A 9,355-nucleotide genomic window follows, 5' to 3' on the forward strand; every position below is an offset into this window, starting at 1 on the left:
TAAGAATGGCAACTGAGATGCAGAGATGGGAGAGGAAGAAAGGGGGCTGGAGACCCTAAGGAACTAGAAATGACAAGATCCCATTACTGATTATATGTGGGAAGTAAGAATAAAGGAAGGGCTAAGGGACACCTCTCCGCTTCTGATTTGAATGAGTTAATCAAGGTCTTGTTCTCTGAGCTTGGGGACATAGACCTTCCTTTCCTCATGAATAACAATGGCAAGTTGGTTACCTGGGTGGGGCACATGTCTGGGAATGCAAGGCCTTAAGGAAACCTAAAGGTCTGGGCAGAGATGAGTCAGAACCTAGTAAAAGAGAAGAAATAAAAAGTAATACCAGATGGGTGAAGGAGGCAGATGAAAGTCACTGTAAAGAGTCAGGGTTCAAAACCTCTATAGGAGTGGAAGGTGTGGCAAACAATGTCCTCTCTTCTGCCAGGAGATTCCTAAAAATTTACTGGCAAAGACAAGGAAACGAATCATGGCCGTGCACTCAGCAAGACATTACCTAAGTACAAAAAGAGTTTAAAGGACTTATAACTATGACTTCCACCCTTGTTTATTTCATGATCATTGCCATGCCCTTTTTCTTGGTCAGGGTTTTGGCTGTGGTTTGGAATATCTTGCTGTTTGAAATAAAATTTAAAACATGAGTTATTTTCTTGCTATGTCCCCAGGGTGCACATTTAGATGTGTGCATAGATGAAATAGTAGACAGTCCTCATCTTACTCTTTACTGAATCCTACCCATTTAAAACAAAGCAAAGGCTTGGTTTGTAGGTCTTTAAAACATACCTGAAAAGTCTAATTCACTTAAAAGCCAATCCCATTCAGGGGTCATTCTGCAAAAAACCCAAGGTCATTTGAAAAGCTGCATGCCAACAACATTTAAATTGGTTAAATTGAGCCAAACTACCCAATTTGACTGTTAAGCCAAATTCAAGTGTGTCCAATGCATTAGGGTACTTAAATCCCCAACAAATTCTTCTTTGTCATGGCCTGATGAGATGGCTGGTATTTATTTATTGTTTTTATGCAAGTGGGAAAAACATACACCACAACTAAGAAGCTTTCATAGGTAGCCTGGTTAGAATCCTGAATGGGGCCCTAGAGAGAGCTGAAAAACACAGTATTTCTGCCAAAGAGCAGCAAAAAAAAACCTGACTGCTCTGCAAGCAGGTGGCTGATGGACTGTTTTATGAAGGGTTTAATTAACTCTGTCTCTCTGTCTTAGTTACCTACCAAAATAAACTGTGCGAATCTCAAGGCGGCAGAAGGGCTCCATCATCGGCTGGCGGGCAACACCTTAGCAAGGTTCCATGGCCTAGGGAAATGAAATTACTAAGGAAGACAAGTTAAGTCAGTGTTTAGTTTCAAGAGGCCTCTATTTCAGGTACTGACAGGCCAGGCAGGGAACAGCCAGTGCTCTGCCAGCTTCACTCATCCCAGACTGAGAAGTGCCCTTAGACAGAACTGTGATGGAGTCCCAGCTGGGTTCAGCCCTGGACTTCGCTCTTCCCTCTCTTGGTGTCCTCCTCTGGGGCAATGCCGCCTGGCCCTCGGATAAGGGTCTTTCTGACACTTTCTTCCATAAATCTGACCCAGGTCAGGCTCCATTCCCTGGGGGCACTACCCAGGTGGTAAAAAAGTAACCAGATAGATGCATTCAATTGATAATGATTATGATTGATAAATGCTTGGCTTCCGTGCCTTTTAATTAAAGAACATGTTTACCACCGCCTTCAAGGCAGAAGCCCTGTCATTTCTCCCTGTGCCTAGGCCAGGAACACTGCTTCTCTAATCTGTTTCTGGATTCCACCCACCCACCTTTTCCTTTAGAAAGTTCTTTTTTTCTTTCCCATCACCAAGGATTCTCACAGAGCACCAGGAAAAGAGTCTACTTCATTATACATCCTCATTCAATAAGTGTTTACTGAGCACCAACTGTGTACCAGATACTACTAAGCTAGGTCTGGGAAAACAAAGACGGAGAAGGCTGCTGATCACCCACAGGTCCTATTTGCATACAATGCTCGCTTGCACACAGTCTCAGAGCCCCAAGTGGGCAGTGAACATATTTATAGACCCCACATTCCAACATATGGTCCAAAAAGAGATTGCTTTTCTAATCTGGGAATGTTTTATATGAATGTCTTTAAAAGGTTTAAAATTAAATTGTGTTAGTAAGTCCTTTAACAAATTTCCTCTACTGAAAAGAAATAAATTTGATTGCATCAGGCTTTTCTGAAGTAAAGCTGTGTTATACGTTCACCAAACCCATCTGTTTTAACTTGTAAAACCTCCTTATAATCATAGTCTATGGCAGTAGGAGAGTATCTGAAATATCACCTAAGTCAGGAGATTTATGTTTTTTACTTTATTTTTTAAACAATGAAACACTTTTTTAAAGCCGGTTATTACCAAGAGTTTCAAAATATAAAACAGTTCAAACTGGAGCTGCTTTGATCAAAGGTAAAGAGCTCAGGGCCCTCTCTTCTAACCTTTCTCTCCCATCTCACCACCTCTGCTCCCACAGATGCTGGAACTTAACACCACAGAAATTATGACCCATCTATCCCTCTTGTCACCATTGAGGAAACTGAAATCCAAGGGAACATGACCTCATATTAACTAATCACATCTGCAGCAACTCTGCTTCCCAATAAGGTCACATTCTGAGATATGGGGGGGTTAGGACTTCAACATATGAATATGGGGAGACACAATTCAACTGTGTCCTGCCCTGTTTGGATAAAGGTCTTGCTTGATCTGACACCAGGTTCTTAAGGAAAAGATGGGAGCCTATTTGACCACTGCTGGAAAGAAGACAGGAGAGAGAGGGAGGTGTGTAGAGAGATGTCCTTGAGAAGATGTTGTAGCCAGGTAGAGGGATAAGCTTGAGCACTACAGGAGACCCTTGCAGTATTGTCACAAGGAAGTGGGGAGGCGAAAGAGATAAGTTTGGATGCAAAGTGAATCTGCAGATAGAGAGGGGGAGTTCCCTTCAGATGGTGCCTGTCTTCTCCATGAAGTGGGAGGAGAGATTGCCTACTGAGGCTGACAATGGAGTTTGGGATTGGGGCTCAGTAGAGGGGCAGACAATGAAACCAGAGACTTGAGGAGAACAGAGGAAGTCTGAAATTGCCCCGTGCATAACAGACAACAGCACCCTATGTCTAATGACCATGGGTACCCAATGTGTCATTACGGAAGAGAACCTGTTGTCATTATAATAGAAAAATTGGAGAATGGGAGGGTAAGCTGACCAGGGGAACAAGGAAAGGCTGCCTAACAGTAACAAGGGCCCAGATGGTGTTGGTGACCATAGTTTATAATGGCACCATCTGCAGGGTGTGTGGTTTTTCCAGCAATGCTCAACAGCTGGGCAATTGAAATAGAGAAAGTAAACAACTGAGTTCATTCAGGGCTGGGCTTTGCCCAAGAGGATGCACTAAAAGGAGAAAGTGGCAAGGAGGTTGAGGATATTTGTAAGAGGAAGAAAGCTCAGAGGCCCAAGTTTTTGGAGAAGGAAGTGTGAAGTGAGGAGGCTATGCCTATTTCTGCTGAAGAGGCTTGAGCATAACCTTTGTTTTCTGTTGACCACAGTACATGGTTATCGCTGCCTCCTGTAGGAACAGATGTTACCAGATGTGATGTGCTAATGAGCTGCAAGCTGATGAGCTTCCCAGCTGATCTTCCTACTCTAAGGTGGTCCTGACTGGTCGCAGCTGGGTAATTCAGTGATTTGTGCCCAGTGCTGTCACAACTGTCAGAGCATGCACTGGAGATATACATATCCCTGTGAAAGGATGTCAATACCAAATGCATATTTGGCATGTTGTTTCACCAGCTAGGTCAGTCTGCTAATATGAGTGTCATTTCCAAATGCTGTAAGGGCCAACCCTGTTTATTTGAATTTTATTACTGTGAATCTTCCAAGGCTACAGATTTTCTCTTAGCTACCATATTTCAAATAAAAATGTGGGTATTATTCTAAATATTGCAGTTATTGTTATGTACTTCTATTGATGCTATTAGCACTCAACTTGGAACTCCAAGTTATTAGAATCACTTTGGTATATTAACATGCAAATTACATAAATTTAAGAAAATTTTAGTAGTGCACTTAAAATATTCCTAGTACAGATTGGTTAAAACTAAAAAAAGAAAACTAAAAAAACAAACAAACAAAAGACAAAACATTTTCAAGAGCAATGGGGACTCTCATACTCTGCTGGTGAGCATACAAATTAGTACAACCACTTTGGAAAAAAGTTTGACATTTTCCATTACAGTTGAAGATATGCATATCTATCATCCACCACTTCCATTGATATGTATATGCACAACAAAAATAAAGATCTACTTAACAGTATTATTCATGATGGCCTAATATTGGAGACAACTCAAGTGGCCATGAGCATTAAAATGGATGAATATTCATACAATGGAATACTAAACAACTATAAAAGTTAAAGGCTAAACGATAGGCAACAAGATAGCTGGATTTCACTGACATAATGCTGAGAAGAAGCCAACATAAAAGAATACTAGTACATACTGTATGACTCAGAATTTCAAAAGCAGTGGACAGGAATGCAAACTTAAGTGGGTAAAGTGTAAAGAAGGGCACAGAGGGGATTTTCACAATAGGATTGTTAACTTTTAAGCAGGCTCACCTCTAACATTTGTGGGGCTTAAATGGAGAACTTCATATCAAAAGCCTGAATATTTAAACTTGTAAATTAAACTTACTGGCTATTAAGTGAAAGATATTCTACCTTCTTACCTCCACAAATATCTCAGCATGGCAATCTGGAAGGCAAGACAGACTTTAAATTCTTAGACCTTCACACTGGAACATGTGACACAAGAAGAAGCAGCACCAGACCCCTGGGGCCACCCACCTTCTCCCCCCATAATCTCTCCATCCCATCAATTCATGTATGTACATTCCCTAGTCTCAAAGTCTAACCTACATCCAGAGCTCCTCAACCCTCAGGAAGGTAGACCTGAGGAAGAGGCCTGGAAGACCTGGAAGTGGGTATAGACTCATTTAGACAAGGAATCCAAATGTCCCTGTACTTGGTCCATGGTTAGAAAAGGTATCATGGATCCCAGATAGACATGGCCTCTTGGCCATATGAACTCCTCTCTCCTTGGAAAGGGACACAGCTGGGGGAGGCTAGAAGTTCAAAAACAGAAGGCCCATCCTGGCTGGCGTGGCTCAGTGGTTGAGCATTGATCTATGAACCAGGAGGTCATGGTTCAATTCCTAGTCAGGGTATATGCCTGGATTGTGGGCTCAATCCCCAGTGTGGGGTCAATGTAGGGCGTGCAGGAGGCAGCCAATCAGTGATTTCTCATCGTTGATATTTCTATCTCTCTCTCCCTTCCTCTCTGAAATCAATATAAAAAAATACAAAACCCAACACAAGGTCTACTGCATGGGGCTTAGGGCAGTACTGCATATAGAGAAAAGAGGGGGGTTGTATTGGGAAGGGCACCCAGAAAACTTCTGGGTCCTAGCAGCATTCAATGGCTTGACCTGGGTAGCAGTTACATTCATAACAATTTATTAAGCTCTACATTTGATTTATATAGTTTTCTGTAGGTGTGTTATATTTCACAATAAAGTTTTATGAAATCTCGCTATATATATATATTATTCCTTGTGCTGTAATTTATGGGATCCTCACAGACAAACCCACTATGAATAGCTGCCTTTAAGCTCAGACATCTTGTTCAGTTAAAATATCTCAAGGTGTGAGTCCCTTAGGGGGAAATGGACAGAATGTTGAAAACACAATAGCTCTCACTGCTGATTCCCTGCCGTCTGGAGCCAACACTCTTGGGTGACCATGGCTGAGTTCAGGCAGAGCAAATGAGTCATGGCCCATGTCCTCTTGCCTGGGCCATGGCAAGTGCCTCAGAGGAAAATTCCTTTCCCCGCTTAAACAGTTATAAATACTGTGTTTATCAAACCAAAATTACAGGAGGCTATTCCATTCTAGTAGAAGTGAAAGGAGACCAACTCTCAATTACCCTCCGTTTGGAAAACAGTTCTAGGAAGACTTTTTTCCCCATTAGGGCAGCTGAGTAGGTCCATTACACAGTTCACTGGACTTCCACTATGTGCCAAAACAACCCTTATTTTTCTGTTCCACATCTTAAAACATCCATTTAGTTGGGGTATTTTCATTCTTGATAGGAAAAACATTTTCCTTTTACAAATGTTCAGCTTCCTGATCCTGAAAACGATTTCTGTGTGCCCCACATGGTTTAAATATCAGGGTTTTTCTAAGAAGATACATTTCAATGAAGGTCCATAAAGACCCAGACACATACACACCCCATCCCCAAATTGAACTTTATGGTTATGAGATGATGTTAAGGGGGGTGAAAACTAGCCAATACTAACCAACCAAAGCCCAGGCAATTCCCCAAAAAATCATATTTTGGGCTTTGCTTCTAAGCTGTTTAAAAGCCACGCTGCCAAAACACCAGTTTTCCTCATTTTCAGGAAACAGGAAAAGCATAGGATTCCGGTAACCTTTGCAAGTTGCTGCTGAGAGGTAGAGTCAGACATGCTCAGAGGCTTCAGAATGATAAAAGTGGCAACATATTAGATTTGTTTAAAGGGAACCAATGAGGCAGTGGGGTAGAGGAGGGGGAAAGGTTAAATCCAGAGGTTCTCAACCTGTGGGTCGCGACCCCTTTGGCAGTAGAACAACCCTTTCACAGGGGTCGCCTAAGACCATTCTGCATATCAGATATTTACATTACGATTCATAACAGTAGCAACATTACAGTTATGAAGTAGCAACGAAAATAATTTTATGGTTGGGTCACAACATGAGGAACTGTATTTAAAGGGCCAGAAGGTTGAGAACCACTGGTTAAATCAATGACAGGAATAAAGTTGCGGATTATGAAGGATCACTCACTCCTCCTATTCTGCCCCAATAAGGAAAACACCTGGCAGACACCACTCAAGACTCCTCCTGAAGTTCACCTTTCCCTCTTTTGTGCCCTCACCAGACCCACTTCCTATTCCACAGAGTACCTGTGACATTTAATTGCATTGCCTTTTTTGGTTTTCCTTACTAAACTGTGGGTTCCTTGAGAACAGCTCCGTATTTTATCTGTTCTTGAAGTTCCAGCTAATGCGTAGTGAAAACTTCATAACTGCTTTCTTTGATTGCATGAATGAATGAGTGATGGATTCCTTTCATGAGATATGAAAGTGGCTTTTCCAACGGCTATGACACAATCCTTAAATGATGAAAAGTGTCTCAGCCTTTCCTAGAGTTTACCCACTTCCATGATTCTAACTTTTTTTTCAGGTTCAGGAAGCTGTGAATTCTGTAATGGTATGCCCGGCGTGAGGACATCGTGTATTCTTTAGAGTTATGAAAAAGAAGAAACTGGTCAGCAGACTAAAGCACTGGAATTGTCCTTTTCAAGATCCAGAGCTCCAACATTCCTTGGCTTAAAAGAGAGAATCACCTGGGACAATGTGGGCAAGGGTGAGTACTGATGACAAAAACATACTTTTGGTGTGTTTGCCTTTTGTCCAGTTCAACTCAGACTAATTCCATTGAACAATAATACCAATGGTGTTTCGTTCTCACCCAGGATTACAACTCAATATTTGAAACTAAAAGGTTGATCTTAGGCCACCAGATTTTCCTGTTAGGTGAATCTTTCTATATGGATACACTGTGCCCACGGCAGCCTCCTTCCACTCAGAAATCTCTGGCGAGGCAGTTTTCTGGGTACAGCTAGAGTATTCTGCTCAGTATGATTAGTGCCCAAGCAGGGCTGGAAGCTGACTCACTGACCTTTTCAGAGGCTGATCATTTTGGTTATGGATCCAATTCTCTGGTGCCTCCTTTTCCTATCTGCCAATCACCTTTAAACCATTCCCCTTCCATTCAGCCATTCCAAAATAAAAAAATAAAAAAAATCAACGTGGCTTATGTGGTGGTTAGGGTTAAAATGGCCAATTCTCCTAACTAAGGCTCCCTTAAGGTTTTGTGGAAATTAAGTAGAAGAAGTGATATGCAATTGCACCTATTAATTGACATCTAAGGGAGGCAGGCAACCTGGCATGGCACAGCAGCATTGGGGCCAGGCAGACCTGGATTGATGTCTTCATGCTTACATCTATCAGTACAGTAACCATGAGCCAGTTACTTGGCCCTTTTGAATCTCTGTTTCTAAATTTATAAAATGGTGATAGGAGGATTATATTGAGGATGAAATGAGAAAGGGTACACAAAGTAACATGTGCTCAAAAGAAAAATAATTCCTTTATGTGCTCAGATCATTCATTTGTTGTCTGTATCTATCAACACAAATAAGAAAGCACTGGGTAGGCCCATCATTCCAGAAAGGGCCCGATTGCACTTGCAGGGGGAACAGCTGTACGTTAAGTAAAATGTCAGATGTTTTCTTTAAATATTTTGATAAGTATTTAAAGAATTTCTATGGAAATCTTTAAAAAACAATTAGATTATCATATTACCATGATGTTCTAAAGTAAAGTAATGACCTCTTTAAAAATCCCCCCTAGTCCTGCCCCGGCCAGTGTGCTCAGTTGGTTGGGTGTCATCCTATGCACCAAAAGGTTACTGGTCAGGGCACGTGCCCAGGTTGCAGACTGGATCCTTAGTGCCAGGCATGCAGGAGGCAGCCACTTGATGTCCCACTCTCACATTGATGTTTCTCACTCTCCCTCTCCCCTTCTCTCTCTCTGTGAAAATCGGTTTTTAAAAAACAAAAACCTAGTCCTGGAATTCTATAACAAAAATCTGTCACAGAATCAGACACTTCTGTGGCTTTAACCAAACCAAATTACAAATCTGAACTGGAACAAATTGCATTTATTTGTGATTCCTTAAATCATTTGGCATGAATATTAATTTCTTAATGAAGAGTTAAATGAAAATCATCTCTTCTCATTGTTTAATACCTACTCAGCCAGTTTTATTAAATGAAGACAAAAACAGCAGAAGGGAAGGTGAAGGGAGAGAAAGAGAGAGAAAGAAGCATAGTATGCTGTAAAGTAAGCCAGTATTTCATCCCATATGAGTCCCTGCAATGAACATTAGCAATGTTCATTGTGAGAGTGGGACATCGATTGGTATTATAACAAATATATGTTGACCAGAGGCTCAGTGCACAAAATTTGTGCATGGGGTCGGGTCCCCTCAGCCCAGCCTACATCCTCTCCAATCCAGGACCTCTCGGGGGATGTCCCTGAGGATCGGGCCAAAACCTGCAGTTGGATATTCCTCTCACAATCTGGGACTGCTTGCCTAACTGCTCACCTGCCTGCCTGCCTGCCTGG

Source organism: Myotis davidii, unplaced genomic scaffold, assembly GCF_000327345.1.
Source record: "Myotis davidii unplaced genomic scaffold, ASM32734v1 scaffold62, whole genome shotgun sequence".
Lineage (NCBI taxonomy): Eukaryota > Metazoa > Chordata > Mammalia > Chiroptera > Vespertilionidae > Myotis > Myotis davidii.